Source organism: Palaemon carinicauda, chromosome 28, assembly GCF_036898095.1.
Source record: "Palaemon carinicauda isolate YSFRI2023 chromosome 28, ASM3689809v2, whole genome shotgun sequence".
In the NCBI taxonomy this organism is placed as follows: domain Eukaryota; kingdom Metazoa; phylum Arthropoda; class Malacostraca; order Decapoda; family Palaemonidae; genus Palaemon; species Palaemon carinicauda.
In genome coordinates this window covers 38,704,128-38,710,464 of record NC_090752.1, presented here as the reverse complement: position 1 = coordinate 38,710,464, position 6,337 = coordinate 38,704,128, and positions in this window count along the sequence as shown.

Sequence of the window (6,337 nt, the reverse complement as noted above, 5' to 3'; positions counted from 1 at the left end):
AGATATCTTATAAAGAAACTTATAAAGGGACACGCAGAACATAAAAATTAACATTTTGCATGAATAAATATGTTAGATATATGGCCGTACATCATTTCTATAAAGCATATTTTTCTCAACATCCACTGGTCGTTTTTATTAACACGTACTGTGGCGCTCACACACACACACACACACAAACACGTACACACCTTTGTGCGTCGTCTTAATCCTTTGATCTCTTAATGAAGCACTTCTGTCATCAGTTAAGAGATCTAATCAATTAATGTCATTGGCGCTGTCTTCTCTCTCTCTCTCTTTCCTTTTTTTTTCTTTTTTTTTTTGGATGGGAAAGTATGAAGGCTCTATTCATTCCCAGTTGCTTGAATGACGTGAATAGTCTGTGAGTTTTATGGAGTAAGTTTAATCACACACACATATACACACAAACACTCAACATTAAAACCTTTTCTTCCGTTATAAGCCCTGTATTATGGAGTAAGTTTAATCACACACACATATACACACAAACACTCAACATTAAAACCTTTTCTTCACTTATAAGCCCTGTATTATGGAGTAAGTTTAATCACACACACATATACACACAAACACTCAACATTAAAACCTTTTCTTCCGTTATAAGCCCTGTATTATGGAGTAAGTTTAATCACACACACATATACACACAAACACTCAACATTAAAACCTTTTCTTCCGTTATAAGCCCTGTATTATGGAGTAAGTTTAATCAGACACACATATACACACAAACACTCAACATTAAAACCTTTTCTTCACTTATAAGCCCTGTATTATGGAGTAAGTTTAATCACACACACATATACACACAAACACTCAACATTAAAACCTTTTCTTCACTTATAAGCCCTGTATTATGGAGTAAGTTTAATCACACACACATATACACACAAACACTCAACATTAAAACCTTTTCTTCCGTTATAAGCCCTGTATTATGGAGTAAGTTTAATCACACACACATATACACACAAACACTCAACATTAAAACCTTTTCTTCACTTATAAGCCCTGTATTATGGAGTAAGTTTAATCACACACACATATACACACAAACACTCAACATTAAAACCTTTTCTTCCGTTATAAGCCCTGTATTATGGAATAAGTTTAATCACACACATATACACACAAACACTCAACATTAAAACCTTTTCTTCCGTTATAAGCCCTGTATTATGGAGTAAGTTTAATCACACACACATATACACACAAACACTCAACATTAAAACCTTTTCTTCCGTTATAAGCCCTGTATTATGGAGTAAGTTTAATCACACACACATATACACACAAACACTCAACATTAAAACCTTTTTTTCCGTTATAAGCCCTGTAACCCTTAGAAATAAAGAACAACACCAACTCAACTAGTTTCGCTTCCAACATTAATAGATTCATACCACCCTCTGTATGTTACCTGCAATACCATTCATCCTCAACACCTTATACATCAGTTATGTCATCTTAAGTTTTCTTCTTGTACGTCACCTTACATAATCTTCGCACTCCCCAGGAGAGATTAGTTTGCCAAACTTTTAACTGGGCTCCACAAGGCACTAGAAGAGTTGGATGACCCTGGCCTACATGGCTGAGGACTACGAAGCCTGAAGTAGGAGATGATGAATGGGGAAGTGTTGAATTAAAAGCTGAACATAGAGACGACTGGCGAAATCTAATCGAGTCCCTTTGCATCAATAGGCGTAGGAGGAGAATCTGTCACAGCTGTTTTATGATATATCCGTACTTATTCCTTCATTAGAGTTCCTCTGATCTCCTAATAGTCATTCTGACATTTACCCCCGTGTGTTCATCAATCTTACTCTTTGTACTAAGTTCTTTGTAAAATAACTTCTTATTTTCCTCTTACTTAAGTTCTACCTCCCCTCCTTTAATTACATTTCTTCATCTCGCGCCTTTCTGTTTAGTATTTGATCCATTTTCTTGTATTACTGTACATGATTTTCTAATCCGTATTACAATTACACATCACATATTCTCTCCTCTTCTTTAAATGAATATATCATCTTCTTATTCGACCATTCCCATTAAAATTTCCTCTTTCCCATTCTTAAAACGGCAAGGACCCCTAACATTGTTTCACAACCTTTTCATAAATTCTTTCAACTTCAACATCAGTAATGATAGGTAATTTTTTATTAATTTCATCTAAGTTCCATCTGTACTTTCGACTTATGGAACTCACCTGTCATACCCACTTTTCTTTAACCCGATTTCGCTTCTATCTTTAATTTCGTTTCAATCAAATAATAATAAGATATTCCTCAGTGAATTTTCTTCTCATTGTTGTATTTATCAACGTACTCTTATATACTATGGAATATAGGAGTGGGGGTTTGCAAATCGCCATGATCAGCAAAGTTGTACTAGTCAAGGCCATCCATACTAGGTTAGTTTTATGCAAGCGATCAGACTAAAATCTCCCACCATCACCAATCTGCGCTGGCCGGACTGGTGATGAAAACTGTCCAAGCACTAGACATGAATAAAGACATATCTGAGGCCTTTGTTCAGCAGTGGACTAGAAACAGATGCATTTGTTGTTGTTGTTGTATATTTCCTAAACATACATGTAAATATTTTTACATTAGAAACAGATCTTCTTCGCTCAATGGGTTAACTACTGCACTGTGATTATTCAGTGGCTACTTTCCTCTTGGTAAGGGTAGAAGAGACTCTTTAGCTATGGTAAGCAGCTCTTCTAAGAGGAGGACAGGCCAAAATTAAACCATTGTTCTCTAATCTTGGGCAGTGCCATTTACTCGGTACCTTGGTCTTCCTCAGGGTATACTTGAGCACACTATTCTATGTTATTTATCTTCCACTTGTTTTTTTTTTCGTTTTAATAATTTATGTATGAAAGATTTATTTCGATGTTGTTACTGTTCTTAAAATATTTTATTTCAATTAATTACTTCTCATTTAGTTTGTTTATTTCTTTACTTCCTTTCCGCACTGGGCTATTTTCAGCCTTGGCGCCCTTGGGCTTATAGCATCTTTCTTTTCCAACTATGGTTATAGCTTAGGAAGTAATAATAATAATGATAATAATAATAACTGAATATATCCTAGAATTAAATCCATCCCCATAAAAAAGTCGTCCTTCTCACTTACTTCACGGTCTTCGTATGTCTCACTATTACATTCAAATCGCCAAGCACGACCACTATTGTCAATTTGTGTAAGGCCCCCAGCGTGCAAATTCAAATACTCATAAAAACAAAATTTTTTAATATGGCTTTTCTAATTTTGGCCTTTACATAATCAGTCAGGACTATTAACCCTGCCTGGTTAAGCCTTAGCCGTACACACACACACACACACACACACACACACACACACACACATATATATATATATATATATATATATATATATATATATATATATATATATATATTATACACACACGCTCAAACAAAAACACACTATGTATGTATGTACGTGTGTATATATATATGTATATATATATATATATATATATATATATATATATATATATATATATATATGCGTGTGTGTGTGTATACAGTATATATACACACATATGTATTAGAATATACAAACACCAAATATATATATATATATATATATATATATATATATATATATATATATATATATATATATATATACACCAATATATTACATGCAATTAAATGAAAGAGATTGTGGTGGACGGGAAAAATAAATCTCTATTCGAGAAAGTTAAATCTATGTAAAATCTCTTTTAAGTGCAATTTTTGTAATGCAAATGCGATTTTGCGGAGGCAAACCACAGGTAAGGCTGAGAGAATTATAGATATGAATAATTCATTGCTCATTCCGGGGAATGAGGTCGGAAGACATTGGACCTTCCATTGCAGATATTTTAATCAACTGGAATAGGGGCCCAGTTCATAATAGAGTCAAATTGAAAGACATTTAGCTGTTGCCTGATGTATGTGTGGAAAAAAAATATGTATGCTTTCTTTGTGTTTCTAAGTTTTCTTTTTTTTCTTTTTTAGTAACAAATAACTGAAGTAAAGTTTCCAAGTAATAATGCTGTTCATTACTCGAACAAAAGTTAAATTTTCAAGAAATTATGCTGTTCAATACTCGAAGAAAATGAAGATAATTTTTCAAGAAATTATTCGAACAAATTGAAGTGAATTTTTCAAGTTATAATGCTGTTCAATACTCAAACTGAAGTGATTTTTTCAAGTTATAATGCTGTTCAATACTCGAAGAAAATTAAGTGAATTTTTCAAGGAATTATTCGAACAAATTGAAGTGAATTTTTCAAGTAATAATGCTGTTCAATACTCGAACACAGTGAATTGAATTTTTCAAGTAATAATGCTGTTCAATACTCGAACAAAGTGAAGTGAATTTTCCAAGCAATAAAGCTGTTCAATACTCGAACTGAAGGGAATTTTTCAAGTAAATAATGCTGTTCAATACTCGAACTGAAGTGAATTTTTCAAGTTATAATGCTTTTCAATACTCGAACAAAGTAAAGTGAATTTTTCAAGTAATAATGCTGTTCAATACTCGAAGAAAAGTGAATTTTTCAAATAATAATGGTGTTCAATACTCGAACAAAGTGAAGTGAATTTTTCAAGTAATAATGCTGTTCAATACTCGAACTGAAGTAAATTTTTCAAGTTATAATGCTTTTCAATACTCGAACAAAGTGAAGTGAATTTTTCAAGTAATAATGCTGTTCAATACTCGAACAAAGTGAAGTGAATTTTTCAAGAAATTATGCTGTTCAATACTCGAAGAAAATGAAGAGAATATTTCAAGAAATTACGCTGTTCAATACTCGAAGAAAATGAAGTGAATTTTTCAAGTAATTATGCTCTTCAATAATCGAACAATCTGAAGTGAATTTTCAAGTAATAATGCTGTTCAATATTCAAACAAACGGAAGTTAATCTCCCAAGTAAGAATGTTGATCAATACTTGAAAAGAAAGTGAAATAACGAATTCAGTACTCGCAAAGAAAGTGAAATAATGAATTCAGTACTCGCAAAGAAAGTGAAATAATGAATTCAGTACTCGCAAAGAAAGTGAAATAACGAATTCAGTACTCGCAAAGAAAGTGAAATAATGAATTCAGTACTCGCAAAGAAAGTGAAATAACGAATTCAGTACTCGCAAAGAAAGTGAAATAATGAATTCAGTACTCGCAAAGAAAGTGAAATAACGAATTCAGTACTCGCAAAGAAAGTGAAATAATGAATTCAGTAATCGCAAAGAAAGTGAAATAACGAATTCAGTACTCGCAAAGAAAGTGAAATAACGAATTCAGTACTCGCAAAGAAAGTGAAATAATGAATTCAGTACTCGCAAAGAAAGTGAAATAACGAATTCAGTACTCGCAAAGAAAGTGAAATAATGAATTCAGTACTCGCAAAGAAAGTGAAATAACGAATTCAGTACTCGCAAAGAAAGTGAAATAATGAATTCAGTACTCGCAAAGAAAGTGAAATAACGAATTCAGTACTCGCAAAGAAAGTGAAATAATGAATTCAGTACTCGCAAAGAAAGTGAAATAATGAATTCAGTACTCGCAAAGAAAGTGAAATAACGAATTCAGTACTCGCAAAGAAAGTGAAATAATGAATTCAGTACTCGCAAAGAAAGTGAAATAACGAATTCAGTACTCGGAAAGAAGAAATAACGAATTCAGTACTTGGAAAGAAAGTGAAATACCGAATTCAGTACTCGCAAAGAAAGTGAAATAACGAATTCAGTACTCGCAAAGAAAGTGAAATACCGAATTCAGTACTCGCAAAGAAAGTGAAATAACGAATTCAGTACTCGCAAAGAAAGTGAAATACCGAATTCAGTACTCGCAAAGAGAGTGAAATAACGAATTCAGTACTCGCAAAGAAAGTGAAATAACGAATTCAGTAATCGCAAAGAAAGTGAAATACCGAATTCAGTACTCGCAAAGAAAGTGAAATAACGAATTCAGTACTCGAAAAGAAAGTGAAATAACGAATTCAGTACTCGCAAAGAAAGTGAAATAACGAATTCAGTACTCGCAAAGAAAGTGAAATAACGAATTCAGTACTCGAAAAGAAAGTGAAATAACGAATTCAGTACTCGCAAAGAAAGGGAAATAACGAATTCAGTACTCGAAAAGAAAGTGAAATAACGAATTCAGTACTCGCAAAGAAAGTGAAATACCGAATTCAGTACTCGCAAAGAAAGTGAAATAACGAATTCAGTACTCGCAAAGAAAGTGAAATAACGAATTCAGTACTCGAAAAGAAAGTGAAATAACGAATTCAGTACTCGCAAA